The 18,712-nt window shown below is 47.0% G+C and overlaps 1 protein-coding gene across 1 annotated transcript in view; it reads left to right on the top strand.

The window, feature by feature from the left end:
• The first annotated feature begins 206 nt into the window (after positions 1-206).
• ARHGAP35 (Rho GTPase activating protein 35) overlaps positions 207-18,712 on the top strand; it is a 145,199-nt gene continuing 126,693 nt past the window's right edge. Inside the window, exon 1 of the mRNA XM_034944866.3 lies at positions 207-1,682. The gene's annotated coding sequence lies outside the window, so the exon portion shown is untranslated. The remainder of the gene's footprint in view (positions 1,683-18,712) is intronic.

An 18,712-nucleotide genomic window follows, 5' to 3' on the forward strand; every position in this document is an offset into this window, starting at 1 on the left:
GTGCTACATTAAAAAAAAAAAAAAAGTCAATGGAAACATCCTTTAATATAAAAATCTTTATTAATGGAATAAACAAGCCCCTGTAATTTTATTTATCAACGCTTACAGAGCGCTTACTATATGCAAGGCATGATTTCAAGAGCTTTGCAAAATATAATCTATTTAATTTTCACAGCAGCCCTACGAGAGAGGTACGATTATTATCCCATTTTATAGATGAAGAGACTGATGGCAGAAATGCCAAATGTAATAGGAAACAGCCTTTCTTCATGCATTCCACAAATATTGGCTCGGCGCCCGGGAAGCTCATCTTCCACGATCTGTACTTCCGGAGGAGTCCCAGAGGAACACCTCCTCAGTTCAGAGGAGTCAAGGGTTACAGCGGTGCCCTCTCCCATCACTACTCTTTTCCCTTCAGGCGCCCTAATTGACATTCGATTTGTAGCCATTTGCACAATGCTAAGTGACAGGCTTGGGCTGCACACAGGACCAGGCCGTCTTCCCTCTCCTGGGGATCAGGCGTTCACAGAACCAAAAACAAGTTGCATGGACGCGCGCGTTGGCTGCAGATTTTCTTCACAGCCAGGAGAAAGAGCACGCGCTCTCCAGCCCCGCCTCTTCTTCCGGGACGACGAATTGCGGGGCTCGGATTGGGCTGAGGCGGGCCACGCCTCCTCATATCCTCCAATCAACTCCCTCTCTGGTGCGCTCCCTCCTTCTCAGCCCCGCCCCACCGCCCCACGTTACGTCGCTCCTTCTGGCCTCCTCCGTTATCCCGGCGGCTGCGGCTCGCGCGGCAAACCCACCTCCCATTGCTTCCCATTGGCTGGTCAGGTCCCGCGCGAGCGGGATCGCGCCCTTCGCCCCCCACCCCCAAAACCGGGCCATGCCTCTCTCCTTCGGCTTTCTCCAGGAGCCAGCGCGAGGCAGCAGATCGGCTGCTTGAGACGCGCGCGCAGACGCGCGCTGCTCCTGCGGACCACTCCCTCCGCCCTGCGCCAGCAGCTGCGCCGGCTGGCAGCCCCCCGCGCACGCGCGCTCGCCCATCCCGCTCCCTCTGCTCGTTTGCAAGTCGCCTCGCTCTCAGTCGCGACGGCGGCCGCCGCAATAGCGGCATTTTCGGGGGCGCACGCGCACTGCACCGTCCGCGGCCGTTCCTAACCTCAGGCAGCGGCTGTGGCCGTAAGCCCCTCGGGTGCGCACGCGCTCTGACCTCTCCCCACTGCCTCGCTGGTTGTTCCTTCGCGGCGCGCGCCCAGGGGCCCTTATACCCCTGCAACGGTCCACGCGCCGCGCACGCGCAGTAGCGAGGGGGCGCGCGCGCGGGAGCGGCCGTCGCAGGAAGGAGGTGCCGCCGCTGCCGCCATTGCGAGGGAGGGAGGGAGGGAGGGAGTGAGCGAGGCTGGTCCGCCCTCCCCCTGGTTCCCGCCCCTCCCCCCTTCCCCTCCCCGCCCCCCGCCCCGAGGGAGAGCCGCGGCGCGGCGGCAGGAGGAGGTGGAGGAGGCGGAGGAGGGAACCCGCGAGGGAGGGTCCGCCCGGCCCCCCGCCGCCGGAGCAGCCGCCGCCGCCGCCGCCGCCGCCTCAGCCGCCGCTGGACTAGGAGCAGGGGAACATGGCGCCGGGGCCCCCGTCGTTGCTGCCGGGATCTTGGAGGCCGGGGCCGCGCTGAGGGCGCCCAGCTGGTGAGTGCGCGAGCTCACGGGCCCCGGGCGGCGAGGCCGGGCGCCGCCCCGCTGCGGGGTCCAGGGGGAGGCGGGGACGGCGGAGCCCGGAGCCCGCGAACAATGGAGGAGCTGGAGGGGGAGGGGAGGAGCGGCCCCCCCCCCCAGCCCCCCGGGCCCCGCCGTCCCCGTCGCTTCGCGCGTCGGCCCGGCCCGTGGGGCCCTCCTGCCCTTTGGACCTGCCCCTGCCCGCCCCAGCCCTGCTGTCCCCGCCGCCGCCCCCATCCCCGACCCGTTGGGATCTCGGTGTCTGCCTCGGAGCCTACCCGACTTCAGCCAACCGGTTCCCAATTCTGCGCCCCCCTTCCCCCTTCCACCCCTCCATAATGCCCTTCACTCCTCCCGGGCTCTGCAGTGCTCCTGGGACCCATCTTCTCCTCATTGACCATTCTGCATCTCTTAATTGTGGCTCCCACTTTTGAGATCCGTGACGCTTCTCCCTCTTCTCGATTCTGCTCTCACCACCCTTCAGATCTGTCCTCGGCCCCTTCTTTGACCTACCTTCTGTGCTATTATTCCTGTCTCAGAATCTGTTGCACCCTGGGAGCTGTCCCTTTAGGACCTGCGGTTCCAACCCTTTGGAGATCCATCTGAGACCCCTGTTCGGCCAGGCACTGCTGCCCCAGGTCTTCCCCTTGGACTGAATCCCGTTCCCTCGTGGGCCCTACTACCCGCATTTCTGTCTGCCCTCTCACGGAGCCTGCTGCACCCCGGGATGCCCCTCGGCTGGCTCTCTGACCCTTCCGTGCCCCAGCTCATTCCCCTGATCCCCTCGGACTTGGCTGCACCGTGCTTGCCTGTTCCCCTTCTCAGCTCTTGTTCCCGTTTACCATTCAGACCCTTTCCTCTCTTCCAGACCTTTCTGCCTCTCAGCTCTGCCCCTTGCCCGACCTCAGATCTTGCTGCGCTCCCCTCACCTGCTTGCTTCTGACTCTGCCTTCCCGGGAAGCAGCCTCCTCCCCCTTCTCTGACTCTGCAGGTCTCCCATTTCTGCTATTCACTTAAATGATGTATCCCTAACTCAGACTGCCTTCAGTTTCAGCCCGTGTTCTCTTGGAGGTTTCCTCTCTTCCCCACCTCCTTTTTGGCACTCCTCTGAGCTACTGCATTCATTTGCTTCTCCTTTCTTTGGCCTGTCTCTCCTTCAGTTCTCTGCCTGAAAACTGCTTCCTGTTCCCTCTTTGCTCCAATTCCTCTCCTCCCTGTTTTAGCCCTTAGACATGCCCTTTAACCTCACTATACCTCTGATACCTCCCGGGCTGGTCACCCATCCCCTTCCTGTTCTGCATCTCACAGACCTGCCCCTAGATCCATTTTGTACCTACACTTTCTTCTCGTTTTTTTCAATTCTGCTCCATCCTCTTTATTTAGTGTTTCCCTCCCCAGCTCGGCTCCTTCGGAGCTGTCCACTTGCCCGCATATTTTTAGACCGGTTTTTAACTTGTGTATTGCCGTCCTTTCTTGGAGCGGTCCTTTAACACTGGGGTTCTTGTCACTGTGTCCCCTCTCTGTTCCCTCCTGAGTCTTTTAAGTTTTCCACATGGCAGTCTCTTCCCCCCACCATTTTGATTCAGCCCTCACCCTTCACTCTGTTTATTTGCCCACCCTCCACTGTTCTGCCTCTTGTCTTCTTTTGGAGTTCTCACTCCAATTGTGACATTAAGATGTCTTCTTAATCATTCTTTCCTATGTATTCCCCCCCACCTTCCTCTTGGAGCTGCCTCAGTGCTGTGATAGATTATCACTCCCCTTTGATATCCCTCTCCCAATTCTGTTCCTCTTGGACTTGTTTCCTTCCTCACCTTTTTTTTTTCTTTCTTTCCCCTTGTATCCTGCCAGGCTCCTTCTCTTCCCATTGAGTTCCTATCAGACCTGCTCCTCGCAGCTCACCACCCGTGGCCCACCCATTCCCCATTGAGCACTTCCCCTTTCAGGCATATCTTTCTCTGTTCTCCATCCCTCTGCTGCAGAGGCAAAGGGGCTGGATTGGGCCTTAGGCTCTCCAGGCTCTGAGACTGCAGATTCTCTGCGCCCTAACCCTGAGGGTTCTCTCCCCAGGGATCCTGAGAGATCTGGGTAAATAGGTGGGGGTTGGTTGATTGTTACTACTCTCTGGAGTCTGGGAGTGTCTCCCCCATTTCCCCCACTTCCACTAGGTTAGTAGTGTGGGGGGAGGTAGATCTTTTTCCATTGCCCCATTTTCTTTCCTCTGCTGTTTGCTCTCTCCCTTCCGATCTCTGGGCTTTGCAGCTTTGTGTCCTTCGGAAAAGGGGATTGCAGCTGCTCACAGATCTTTATTCTCTTTCTCACTTTCCCTCCTTCCTTCTCTGAGCCATTGCATAGAGTACCCTCTCTCCCCTTCCACCTCTAAGCCAGCAACCCTAGGAGTGTCCTTCCCTTCCCCCCTCCTTCGCCCCTCCCCCCAAGCTGACAAGTTATTTCAATATATAGTTTTACCTCTAGCTGGGGAAATGCCAGTTCTCAAATTATCCCGATCCCACCGGGGGTTATGGCCACAGTTGGACCTAGGGAAACTACAGTATTGCCTTCCCTAATGGCCTCTGGTTTGCAGTGTGACCTTGTGGGAGGGGATGGGGAAGGTGGGCTTATTTCTTTTTCACCTTTGCCCCGGGAAAGGCTCCAGCTTCCTGGTCTTCAAAATGGTGAGGGCTTGGGTTTGGAAAGCACTTTGCGGTTGTTTGTTGAAAGAGAGAGTGCCAAATGTCACTCAGATTTCTGCCCTCTGGTATTGCAGGCACTCCCTGCCACAGGAGCTGAGTGCCTCTGGGCAGATCCATGCTAGATTCTGGGGCTCATTGCCGTACAAGGGGTGTGTGGGTGGGCCCTGACATTCCTTAAGCTTTTTGAGTGACCTGATTGGGTAGAGTTAGAAAGGGGTGCCAGGAACTGGCGGATGTGATTGGATTTTTAGTCTTATTATCTGAGAAATGCGTCTTGGCTACCATTCCTGAGCGATTTTCTTTAATGACTCTATGGTTGTGGGGGGGTATTTAGTTCATTCAGGGGTAGAGGTGGTTTTTACAGAAAATCTATCCAACCATTTTCCTTCCTTAACTTGGGAAAGGGGATCTTTTGCATGTTCTAGGTTTATTTATTTTATTTCTTAAGTAAATCAAAAGCCTGATTTTTTTCCCTGCTGTGGCCTAGGGCAATTGTATATTAAAGTAGCCATCCAACTGTGAAGGAGCATTTACTGGAAGGACTTTCTTAACTGTGCTATGATCAAACTTTGTTTATTTTAGTACTTATTTAGAAATAATTCTGTGTGGACACATTTGAAATAAAAACATTCACTGTCATCTACAGAGTTGGACCATTCACTCATCAAATATTAGGGCATTTGTATATGAGACAGTGAAGAGGGCTGATAGTAGATTTGTATGGTCCCTTGAACTTTTTAAAATTTTCTGACAGAATCTGGTAATTTTAATAATCTATGTATGGCATGGGTTTTCACCATTATTGACTTAAAGATTTTTGGTTCATTTCCGTTGGTAAATTTTTAGCCTTGTGTGTCATGATTAATTTTCTGAATTTATCTTAGAGTTTGTGTTACCCATGTTGGTGTCAATAGTTGTTTTGTTTTTTATTAATATGGAAGTGACAGATAATTAAGAATACAAACAACTGTGTATGCAGTACTGCTTAAATGTGTGTCCCAGAGTTTTAATATCATTGGCAGCATGAAAAGTTCCTGCATGCCAAAAGCTTAAGTTTACATAATAGGGAGAGAGGAAACAGAATAAAGAGCTGATTTTTCCACCTTAACTGGTAACCGATGTTCTTAAAGACAGTCAGATTTCTCTGAGGCTAGCAGAGGCCCTAACTCCAGCATTGCCATTTGCTTTCATGATGGGATTGGGTGCTACAGAAATGTGAGGTGGTAGCCTTGGCCTTCTGGCACAGTTAATATGCCATTTGGAGTGGGGGGACTGGAGCAGGAGATGGCGGTAGACAACTGCTTTCAAGGTAGTAACATGTTTTCAAGGGCTCTTGCCCTGCCTAGAAAATCTTTGTAAAGACTTAAAAACTAATCTGATCAAAGTTCCTCATTTAAGTTATCATCTTGTTTTCAACTAACCTTTTTTTGGCCATGCTCCCCACCCGCCCTTTTACCTGCCCACCATTTTCCTTGGCATGATGAAGGTCGACGCATTTAGAACAGTGACAAATCAGAAAATACTCATTCTTCTTGATCCAGAAGAGCAGAAGTTGAAAGAAGTTGTCGGTGTGCAGATTCATGGGCAGATCCATGGACCTGATGGTGACTTTTGGCAAAGGACACAGCCTGGGAAGGGTGGGGGTTGCACAGGTGACAGTAAACCATAGCCTAATAGATGTTTGGTGAGTCTGCATGTGAGGAGGTGAGGCGTCAGGTCAATATAGTTGGAGATTGAAAAGGTCGGAGTGGTTGTTCGTCTCCATCTAGTCTGGTCTGCTTCCCAACTTTGGTCCACTGTGGTCTCCTGAGAGGTGTTAGGCCGCTTGCAGCGTCTTCCTGTGATCTGCTATGACTTTTGTCGGTCACCACCTGGCAGTCTAAACAATGTCTTGATTTACACAGTAATCTTGACTTTTTTTGAGATGGAGTTTCCCTCCTGTTGCCCAGGCTGGAGTGCAATGGCGCAATCTCAGCTCACCACAACCTCTGCCTCCTGGGTTCAAGCGATTCTTCTGTGTCGGCCTCCCAAGTAGCTGGGATTACAGGCATGCACCACCACGCCAGGTTAATTTTTGTATTTTTAGTAGAGATGGGGTTTCACCATGTTGGCCAGGCTGGTCTTGAACTCCTGACCTCAAGTGATCCACCTGCCTCGGCCTCCCAAAGTGCAGAGATTACAGGCACGAGCTACTGCGCCTGGCCTGTTTTTCCCTTTTTTAAAAAATCTTTTGTTATTCATCACAGCACTATCCATGATGTCCAGTTGGTAAGATTTCTTTTTCACGATCTGTAAAATAGGTAAAATTGAGATTCTTTGCATGAAGAGAGAAGGTGACTAGCACAAATACCTCCTTTGATGCCTTGCGTTCATTGGAACTCAGTGGGAAAATCAGCGCGTAGTCTAGCCGCCTCATTTACAGATGGAGGAATGGAAGGCTGGCATAGGGCATTGTGACAGGCTTCCTGCCACAGCAGAAAAGTACTGGATTTATATAAGGGCAATGACCTGGCTTCTGATCTAGGCCTTGTCCTAATTAGCTGGGACCTTGAACAAATTGCTTGACCTCTCTGGGCTTCACCTTCCTAGTCTGAAGCCTGGTGTGCTGTCCAGGTCTGATTGTAGATTCTTGTTGTCCTGGGTCACTTACCAAGTTAGAGTTGGAGCTTAGGACTAAGCTCCTGTTGCTACTCTTTGATTCCTCTCTCACCTGCCAATCCCCAACTGCCTGTCATCAAGTCCCATAACCCAGAGTCTGTGTAGGGGGCTCTTTCCCTGGGAGATGCAGTAAAATGAACTGGATTACCTTTGTTGTATACTTTTTCAGATATAAAATAAACATTGCCTGTTTTTCAACCATTCACATGGAAATTACTTTATAATTTAGGGGGATGGGGTTATCCAGATTATATTAGCTACATAACTAAAACCATATACCTCTTTTAAAAACGATACGGAATTTTTCAAGCTGAGTCATTGTTGACCTAGGCTCTCAAACAGCAATGGTCTGAACAGCACTTGTATTGCTGGCATTAAGAAATGCAAACAAATAATTCGTGTTCATCTTCCCAAAACTTTTGATCCAGTGCTTTATCAGGCTTCATCTATAAAGAATTCTTGAAGATAACTTTTGGCATCTGTCAATCTAATTTTCATTTATTTGCTTCTCTCATACTGAGAAATGCCATTAAGTTGACATATTAGCAGAGAACCAGATACTTTCAGCCATGAAGTATCATTACAGGAAAGTAATATTTATTTTAGTTGAAAATAGCCAGACTTGCCTATCTCTCTCATCTTCCTTTATTGAAACGAACATTTTCTTTTTATGTACTTTGCAGCAGTTGTGACTGTTGTATTATAGATCTGCAGGTATTTCCTTCCTCTTTTGCTCTCCTGATATCTCTGCATTCTTACTTGGATGATGCCCTCGTCCTGGCCACTGTAGTAAACTGGTAATTGCATTTGGACAATTGAGAGGCGGCTTCCTATGATGTAAAGAACATTGAAGAAACCTGGGTCCTAGCCCTAGCCCTGTCATTTACTAGCTTTGTGACTAGCCAAATCATTTTCATTTCTCTGGACTACAGTTCCTTCATTTGAAAAATGAAGGGATTATACTAGTTGGTTCCCATTCTGCCTTATTTTGTGGCTAATAATACTTGATTGTCATCTCTCTCTCTAGATAGACAGTAAACTCCTGAGGATGAGGAGCCTCTTATATTATCTTTGATTTCCTACCACACCTAGCAAAAATACCTTGTACTTGGTAGGCCCCCATTGCGTCCATGTTGATAGAAGATAAACAGGTGCTAAAGTTTGTTGTTGTTGTTGTTGTTGTTTTTGGAGATGTTTGTACCAACTGTAATGACCATTTGCAGGCTTTAAATGCTTAGAGGGCATGCTCTCCTGGTCAGCCTTTTTTTAAATTTTTTCTTTTTTTGAGACAGAGTCTCGCTCTATCGCCCAGGCTGGAGTGCAGTGGCGAGATCTCAGCTCACTACAACCTCCGCCTCCTGGATTCCAGCGATTCTCATGCCTCAGCCTCCCAAGTAGCTGGGATTACAGGCGCACGCCCACCATGCCCATCTAGTTTTTATATTTTTAGTAGAGACGGGGTTTTGCCATGTTGGCCAGCCTGGTCTCGAACTCCTGACCTCAGGTGATCCACCTGCCTCAGCCTCCCAAAGTGCTGGGATTACAGGTGTGAGCTACCGCGCCTGGCTCTGGCCCAGCATACTTTAATCTGCATACTTGCTGCATTGTAAATTTCTTGATCATGATGACACAGTTAATAAGTAGTAAGTCAGTGTGAAGAATCCAGATCTGTCTGATTTCAAAATTTATTTATTTTATTAGGCTACACTGCCTCTCTGGGTATAAGAATAAGCATAGTTCATCACCTTAAGGAATTTATAGTCAATTGTAAACAATTAACTATATAGGGTGAAGGGAAGTAAATGTTGAATAGACTATTCTGATTAATGTCTGGCTCCTTGGGATGTGATCCTGTATTAATAGTCTTGAAAACTTTCATATTCAGAGATTTGAGCACACAGTAGGTTCCATATCACAGTATTTTGAAAAGAATCTACACCACAAGTACCAGCTTGCCTTTTTAGCCAGCATATTTGGAAAAGTTGAGCATTTTATGTCTGACCTGAATTCAAACACAGGTGTAACAAAACTGTGTAAGTAAACTAGTCTAACAGGAAGAAGGTAGAGATGTTTGGTCATGTAATGACTCCTTAAATTTACATTTTTTTCAGCAAGTAGAAAAGTATCTGGGTAGCTACAAATTGAGAGATTTTTCTTTAGGCAACTAAAAATATATACATAGAATATATACAACTACAATTTGCCAATTTACAATTAAAAAATAAAAATTAAAAGAAACATACAGATAGAAATACATCTTTCCTCTTGAGTTATTTATGTGGAGCTCACCGTGATTTTTTTTTTTTTTTTTTTTTTTTTGGTGACGTAGTCTTGCTCTGTCACTCAGGCTGGAGCACAGTGGTACCATCTCAGCTCACTACAACCTTCACCTTCCAGGTTCAAGCGATTCTCCTGCTTCAGCCTCCCAAGTAGCTGGGATTACAGGCACTTGCCACCACGCCTGGCTATTTTTTTTGTATTTTTAGCAGAGACGGGTTTCACCATGTTGGCCAGGCTGGTCTTGAACTCCTGACCTCATGTGATCCACCTGCCTTGGCCTCCCAAAGTGCTGGGATTACAGGCCTGAGACTCCACATCTGGACATGATACTTTATTTAGTAACTTTTTGCATTTTAAAAAAATGTTAGTCTAAAAGTATGCTGGTTAGTTACAGCTAATAGCCTCCTGAGGTGTATATATATAGTTGGCCAGGCGTGGTGGCTCACGCCTGTAATCCCAGCACTTTGGAAGGCCAAGGTGGGCAGATCACCTAAACGCCTAACCCCCAGAGGTAAAGGCTGCAGTGAGCCATGATCGCATCACTGCAGTCCTGCCTGGGTGATGGAGTGAGACCTTGTCTCAAGAAAAAAAATTGTGTGTGTGTGTGTGTGTATTTGCATTGTGTGTGTGTATGTATATAGTTGCATTGTGCTTTTCCCCCATTTTCATTTAAAAGAAAGGTCAAAACTGTGGCTTTATCTCTTGCAGGCTGCACTACTTAGGAATGAGACAAAGGAAAATGATTACCATTAATTGCCATGGGCAATTAAAAAGAGTTCTTTGTTCAGTAACAAATTGATTGTGTACAAATGAAAGTCAGCACTGCATTAATACAAGATTATTAGATTCTTGAAATCAGCATCTTCTGCTAGAGTAGCTTTCACTTCAAGGGAATTATTTCACTGGAAATAGCGTACCTAAATGATTGGTGATAAAATGTATCACTAGGTCTTTATTTTTCAGAAATGCCTGTTAACGTTGTAGGTAGAGGCTGGTGGATGCTGCTTTTATGGTAACCTTTTCAATGGCCTGAAATCACTGTATACTTTTTTTTTTGAAACAGAGTCTTGCTTTGTCGCCCAGGCTGGAGTGCAGTGGCGCCATCTCGACTCACTGCAAGCTCCGCCTTCTGGGTTCACGCCATTCTCCTGCCTCAGCCACCCAAGTAGCTGGGACTACAGGCGCCCGCCACCATGCCCGGCTAATATTTTGTATTTTATTTAGTAGAGACGGGGTTTCACCATGTTAGCCAGGCTGGTCTCGAACTCCTGACTTTGTGATCCGCCCGCCTCGGCCTCCCAAAGTGCTGGGATTACAGGCCTGAGCTACCACGCCCGGCTTGTATACTTCTTTTAATGCTGTCAATGTATAAGAAATTTCTTCTTCTGGGCCGGGCACGGTGGCTCATGCCTGTAATCCCCAGCACTTTGGGAGGCCGAGGCGGGTGGATCACGAGGTCAGGAGATCGAGACCACTGTGGCTAATACGGTGAAATCCCATCTCTACTAAAAATACAAAAAATTAGCTGGGTGTGGTGGCGGGCGCCTGTAGTCCCAGCTACTCAGGAGGCTGAGGTAGGAGAATGGCGTGAACCCAGGAGGCGGAGCTTGCAGTGAGCCAAGGTCGTGCCACTGCACTCCAGCCTGGGTGACAGAGCAAGACTCAGTCTCAAAGAAAAAAAAAAATTTCTTCCTCTGATTGGTCAGTCAACTGAGGAACGTAGATAAAACCTTTGATAAATGAGGAAGAAGAGAAAAAGACTCCTGACTGCTGTGGAGTAGGTCTTGGCTGTTGGCATGTACCTAGTAGTAGCCACGCAACAACCATAAAGGCTTAAAAAATGGCAGCCTTAGCTAAAGTAGTTGTGATTTGATGTTATGTATATACAAGGTGTATATATTTTCTTGTGTGCAAATCCCCTTTTAAGTTTTTTCTTAAAAAAAATAAGGTATAATCTACATGTAGAAAAGTACGTAAATCTTAAGTGTCCATTTTTGAATTTTTTGCATGTTGTACAAGCCCCTTTTTCATATGATGGGGCATAATTCCCTTTTCTACATAGTTCTTACTGAGCCGGAAATTATTTGAGAGTCTCTATATAGGGCACTTCAATTATTACTTTATATTTAATATACAAATGTGAACATGTAGGATGTTTCTAACTTTACCTATCTGGGCAGGGTCAAATACCTGATAAAGAATGGGATAACGGTGATTTCATTGTATAAACTGTCACAAGTGTGAAAGCATTCTTTTAACAACAGATCTTTTCTACTCGTGTTGTTAATTCCAGATTATTTTGATCTCTGTTTGCTGGAAATTAAAAGAAAACAGATAGTGGTCACTGCTAATGAGAGTGAAATGGGACTGGTATTGAAATTGCTATCAGGCCTGCAAACTAGTGTGAACTTTCAGGAAAGTAGTTTAGCAATGTTTTATTTGTTTGTTTTTTGAGATGGAGTCTTGCTCTGTCACTCAGGCTAGAGTGCAGTGGCATGATCTCGGCTCACTGCGACCTCCACCTCCCAGGTTAAAGCAGTTCTCCTGCCTCAGCCTCCCCAGTAGCTGAGATTACAGGTGCGTGCCACCACGCCCGGCTAATTTTTGTACTTTTAGTAGAGATGGGGTTTCGCCATGTTGGCCAGGCTGGTCTTGAACTCCTGACCTCATGTGATCCACCTGCCTCAGCCTCCCAAAGTGCTGGGATTACAGGCGTGAGCCACCATGCCCGTCCAGCAATGTTTTAAGAAACATACAATCCTTGATCTACTTATAAGAATCTATAGAGGGCTGGGTGCGGTGGCTCATGCCTGTAATCCCAGCACCTGGGGAGGCCTAGGCAGGCAGATCACTTGAGGTCGGGAGTTCGAGACCAGCTTGGCCAACATGGTGAAACCCTGTCTCTACTAAAAACACAAAAAATTAGCCAGGCATGGTGGCGGGTGCCTGTAATCCCAGCTACTCGGGAGGCTGAGGCAGGAGAATCGCATGAACCCAGAAGACAGAGGTTGCAGTGAGCGGAGATTATGCCACTGCACTCCAGCATGGGTGACAGAGTGAGACTCTGTCTCACAAAAAAAAAAAAAAAAGAATATATAGGGACCAAGAAAGAGAGATGTGAATCAAGATTGTATACAAAAGAGATGTTAACTATGTTAACTATATGAATGTTTATAAATTTTTAAAAAAATCTAAATGTTTTAACCTTAGGGGAATGGTTTGCTTTGTGGAAAGGTTATGGAGTCATTAAAAAAGTATGTTTTTGAGAATACTTGACGTGGGAAAGTGCACACAAAATAAAATTAAATGTGGGTAAAAATAGGATATAGGACTATAAACAGCATGAGTCCAGTTATTTTAAAATATATATGTGAAAAAGTGGAAGAAATATGCTGAAGTGTTATTAGTTAACTCTGTGTTGTAGGATTATGGGTGATTAAAACTTTTTTTTTAATTTTCCCAAGCTTTCCACAATGATTTTACTATTTCTGATTCAGGGAAAAAAAGATTAAACAAGTTTTTTTTTTTTGTAGTGTGGTTGTATTGTGTTTGGTTTTTCTTATAAACATATGAAGGAAAAATTGAGCTGAAAAGCAAGAAATTCATGGTAAGATCTGTTGGACCCTAGTACCTTTGAAGGTAAGGCATTCACCCTTTCTTAGAGAATAATCAAATTAATTACTAATAAGGCTGGGTGAGGTGGCTCAAGCCTGTAATCCCAGCACTTTGGGAGGCCGAGGCGGGCGGATCACAAGGTCAGGAGATCGAGACCGTCCTGGCTAACACGGTGAAACCCCGTCTCTACTAAAAATACAAAAAAATTAGCCGGGCATGGTGGCGGGCGCCTGTAGTCCCAGCTACTCAGGAGGCTGAGGCAGGAGAATGGCGTGAACCCGGGAGACGGAGCTTGCAGTGAGCCGAGATTGCGCCACTGCACTCCGGCCTGGGCGACAGAGCAAGACTCCGTCTCAAAAAAAAAAAAAATTAATTACTAATAATATTACCAAATAATAACAATGAACTGTTTATTACATACCAGAAGACTAAGAAATGTTATCTCATTTTCTCCTCACAATAACCCTCTGGGGTAGGTGGTATTCTCACCTTCTAGGTGGGAAACCGAGGTTGCAGAGAGGGGACTTGCCCAAGGCCACATGGCTAGTAGGTCCCCAAAGCAGTCTGGCCCAGAGTCTCTGCTCTCTGTTGACTTCTCTGGCCGACTTTACAGTTTCCAGAGTGCTTTTTTAACACACTTTCCAGAAAGTCTGGAAAGGACTTTACACTTTCCAGAATGCTTTCGCCCAGTGTGATCTCAGCCCAGAGATGAAGAGAATTCAAGTCTACTCCATGGTGGATAGATAGAGCTGAACCCTTAGTTCTCTTTGAACAAGGTTCCCTTCTAACCCCTAAAGTGTGCTTGTTTTAAGAGAAAGGAGCCGGCCGGGCATGGTGGCTCACACTTGTAATCCTAGCACTTTGGTGGGCCGAGGTGGGCGGATAATTTGAGGTCAGGAGTTCGAAACTACCTTAGCCAACATTGATGAAACCCCATCTCTACTAAAAATACAAAAAAAAAAAAATTAGCCCAGGCTTGGTGGCGAGCACCTGTAATCCTGCTACTTGGGAGGCTGCGGCAGGAGAATTGCTAGAACCCAGGAGGTGGAGGTTGCAGTGAGCTGAGATCGTGCCACTGCACCCCACCTGGCTGACAGAGCGAGACTCTTTCTCCAAAAAAAAAAAAAAAAGAGCCATCGGTCAAAGTCAGGAATGGCTATAAAATTAGTGATGTGTTCCCTTTTATGGGCCAAAAACATCATTTTAATGAGATTTAAATTTATTTAAGCTTTTTTTTTTTCTTTTTTGAGACGGAGTTTTGCCCTTGTTGCCCAGGCTGGCGTGCAGTGGCACGATCTCGGCTCACTGCAACCTCTGCCTCCAGGGTACACGCCATTCTCCGGCCTCAGCCTCCCAAGTAGCTGGGATTACAGGCATGCGCCACCACCCTGGGCTAATTTTGTATTTTTAGTAGAGACGGGGTTTCCCCATGTTAGTGAGGCTGGTCTCAAACTCCTGACCTCAGGTGATCTGCCCGCTTCAGCCTCCCAAATGCTGGGATTACAGGCGTGAGCCACCTCGCCTGGCTAAGCTATTAATTAAAATTTTTTTCCCAAAGTCCTGTTTTGAAGTCCTGTCTATAATTAATTTTATTTAAATAATTTAGCAAAAGTTTGTTAAGCAGAAGAGGGAACAAACTAGTTCTTTGTAGTTCCAGAGGATAGAGGTAGAGGTCTAGGTATCTACAAGGTTTAGAGTGCACAAAACATGCCTTTTCCTCTCTGGGAGAATTTTTATGCCGTTTATAAAACAAAAGCAATTCTTCCCTTACAGGTAACACAAGGAACACACTGTTTCTTTACCAGAATGTAAAAAATTTAGAAGGCCAGGGGCCTGATTGTTTTTACTTGATCTTATCTTAAAGAATTATGTGTGACTAAGCATTTTAATGCAAGAATGCATTGACTAGGAAGACAGATTTCGTCTTATTATGAGAAAGAACTTTTAAAGAAAGCGATCCAAGCTCATGTTTTATGTTTTGTCTTTTTTTTTTTTTTTTTTTTTTGAGTCGGAGTCTTGCTCTGTTGCCCAGGCTGGAGTACAATGGCGCGATCTTCGGCTCACAGCAACCTCCGCCTCCTGCGTTCAAGCGATTCTCCTGCCTCAGCCTCCTGAGTAGCTGGGATTACAGGCGCCTGCTACCACGCCTGGCTAATTTTTGTATTTTTAATAGAGACGGAGTTTCACCTTATTGGTCAGGCTGGTCTCGAACTCCTGACCTCGTGGTCCAGCCGCCTTGGCCTCCCAAAGTGCTAGGATACAGGTGTGAGCCACTGCGCCCGGCAGTTTTGTCCTTTTTTTTTTTTTTTTTTGAGACGGAGTCTTGCTCTTTTGCCCAGGCTGGAGTGCAATGGCTCAGTCTCAGCTCACTGCAACCTCCGCTTCCCGGGTTCAAGCGGTTCTCCTGCCTCAGCCTCCTGAGTAGCTGGGATTACAGGCACCCACCACCACACCCGGCTAATGTTTGTATTTTTAGTAGAGACGGGGTTTCACCATGTTGGTCAGGCTGCTCTCGAACTCCTGACCTTGTGATCTGCCCGCCTCAGCCTTCCAAGAAGTGCAGGGATTACAGGTGTGAGCCACCGCACCCGGCCCCATTTTGTGTTGGATAAGCAATAATTTTAAAGTTTACCCCATTTGGTTTTATTGTTTTTATTTAACAAGACGTCTACACATATATCTATTAAATATTTATTTACTGATCATTCTTTCTGTTGTCGGGGAGAGTAACAGATCTTCAGTTCAAGGAGGTTGGCGTTCAGACATCAGGAAGAAATTGCAAAATAAAGTGTTTTGGATCCTCTGTGAGATTTTTGTCTTTTGTTCCTCCATTTGTTCTGTGACATCACCTAGAACATGACCTGACAGGTCAGTAGGAGCTCAGTCTTCATTGAATAAAAGTATGAGTTTCTGAATGAGAGACTCCTGGAATAGATGAAGTCTGTCGCCTTTCAGTCTTCAGATTCTTGGGATTCCTCAAGCCATGTAGAGGAAAGAAACTTTCCTATTGTTAGTTTTCATTTGCATCTTACCAACTTTGTGACTTAGGACAAGTCATTTATTCTTAATCTGAGTTCTCGTGTCTATAAAATGGGCTTAAATACCTATTTTGCTTGCCACAGTCTTTTTATTTTTATTTTTTGAGAACTAAATACCATAACGCTAAAGTTGGTAACCTTTGAGTTTGCTGGAAGAATGAAAGAGAACAATTAGGTAATTAAAATGTTCAGGTAAGCGAGCATGTGAGAGTGCTGCAAAGGCGGCGTGATGAAATTTTGGATCAGTGGAGTGGCACATGCTATTGATTTGTTATCTCTTGGTCTTTGTACAACTTGTAATTTGCCCCCAGGTAGCAGATAGTTTGAAGGTCTTATCAGAAAGTGTCTCATACACCTAAATGTTAACACCAGGTCATAGGCCAAATAGCAGTTGTCCACATTTGTGGAGGCCTCCGTTACTGTTTTTCTCATCATGACACATGGCCTAGGTTTGAGTCCCAGTCCCACCTCTTACCTGCTCTGCACCCTCCGACAAGGCCCTTTAAACTCTTGGTGCCTTAGGCACGTCGTCTTAAAAAGGAGAATATAGTAGTGTTTACTCATAGGGTAACTGTGCTAGTTAATACGCTTACTGTGTGTCATTATTAGTGCTGCACTACCTGGACCTGGCTTTATTTTTTTTTTTAATTTAATTTTTTTTTTGAGACAGGATCTCACCCACGTTCCATGGAGTACAGTGGCATGATCACACCTTACTGCAGCCTTACCTCACAGGCTCAATCATCTTGCTTCAGCCTCTGAGTAGCTGGGACCACAGGTGTATGCATGCCACCAAGCCCAGCTAATTTTTTTTTATTATTTTTTTTTCTTTTAAGATGGAGTCTCGCTCTGTTGCCCAGGCTGGAGTATAGTGGTACAATCTCGGCTCACTGCAGCCTCTGTCTCCCAGTTCAAGCGATTCTCCTGCCTCAGCCTCCCAAGTAGCTGGGACTACAGGCACCCACCACCACGCCTGGCTAATTTTTGTATTTTTAGTAGAGATGGGGTTTCACCATATTGGCCAGGCTGGTCTCGAACTCCTGACCTCATGATTCACCTGCCTCGGCCTCCCAAAGTGCTGGGATTACAGGCGTGAGCCACCATGCCCAGCCTAAATGTTTTTATTTTTCATAGAGACGGGGACTCGCTGTGTTGCCCAGGCTGGTCTTGAACTCTAGACTCAAGCCTCCCTTTTCAGCCTCCCAAAGTGCTGGGATTGCAGGTGTGAGCACGTGGCTGGACTTGGCTTTAAGAGACCAGCTAAAGAATATAGTGGTAGGAAAATAAATACAGGCATAACTCAGAGATAGTGTGGGATTAGTTCCAGACTACTGCAATAAAGCATATATGGCAATAAAGCCAGTCACACGAAGTTTTTTGTTTCCCAGTGCATATAAAAGTTACGTTTTGGCTGGGCGCAGTGGCTCATGCCTGTAATCCCAGCACTTTGGGAGGCCGAGGCGGGTGGATCACCTCAGGTCAGGAGTTCGAGACCAGCCTAACCAACATGGAGAAACCCCATCTCTACTAAAAATACAAAATTAGGCGTGGTGGCGCATGCCTGTAATCCCAGCTACTCAGGAGGCTGAGGCAGGAGAATCGCTTGATGAAACCAGGAGGCGGATGTTGCAGTGAGCTGAGATCACGCCATTGCGCTCCAGCCTGGGTAGTGAGTAAAACTGTGTCTCAAAAAAAAAAAAAAAAAAAGTTATGTTTTGGCTGGGCGCAGTGGGTCATGCCTGTAATCCCAGCACTTTGGGAGGCGGAGGTGGGTGGATCACCTAAGGTCAGGAGTTCGAGACCAGCCTGGCCAAAGTGGTGAAACCCCGTCTCTACTAAAAATACAAAAACTAGCCGGGCGTGGTGGTGGGCACCTGTAATCCCCAGCTACTCAGAAGGCTGAGTCAGGAGAATCACTTGAACCTGGGAGGCGGAGGTTGCAGTGAGCCATGATCACGCCATTGCACTCCAGCCTGAGCAAAAAGAGCAAGACTCTTGTCTCAAAAAATAATAATAAATAAAAATTAAAAAATAAAAGTTATCTTTACGCCGTACTGTAGTCTAAGTGTGCAGTATCATTATGTCTTTAAAAAAGTATATACCTGGCCGGGCGCGGTGGCTCACGCCTGTAATCCCAGCACTTTGGGAGGCCGAGGCGGGCGGATCACGAGGTCAGGAGATCGAGACCATCCTGGCTAACACGGTGAAACCCCGTCTCTACTAAAAATACAAAAAATTAGCCGGGCGTGGTAGCGGGCGCCTGTAGTCCCAGCTACTCGGGAGGCTGAGGCAGGAGAATGGCGTGAACCCGGGAGGCGGAGCTTGCAGTGAGCCGAGATCGCGCCACTGCACTCCAGCCTGGGCGACAGAGCGAGACTCCGTCTCAAAAAAAAAAAAAAAAAAAAAAAAGTATATACCTTAATTTAAAAGTACCTTTTTAAAAATTTAAATATTTTATTAATTTTTTTTTTGGAGGGGGGACAGTTTCGCTCTTGTTGGCCAGGCTGGAGTTCAGTGGTGCCATCTCAGCTCACTGCAACCTCTGCCTCCCGGGTCCAGGCAATCCTCCTGCCTCAGCCTCCCAAGTAGCTGGGATTACAGGCGCCTGCCACCGCGTCTGGCTACTTTTTTGAATTTTTAGTAGAGACGGGGTTTCATCATGTTGGCCAAGCTGGTCTCGAACTCCTGACCTCAGGTGATCCACCTGCCTCGGCCTCCC

Source organism: Pan paniscus, chromosome 20 (genome assembly GCF_029289425.2).
Source record: "Pan paniscus chromosome 20, NHGRI_mPanPan1-v2.0_pri, whole genome shotgun sequence".
Classification (NCBI taxonomy): Eukaryota; Metazoa; Chordata; class Mammalia; order Primates; family Hominidae; genus Pan; species Pan paniscus.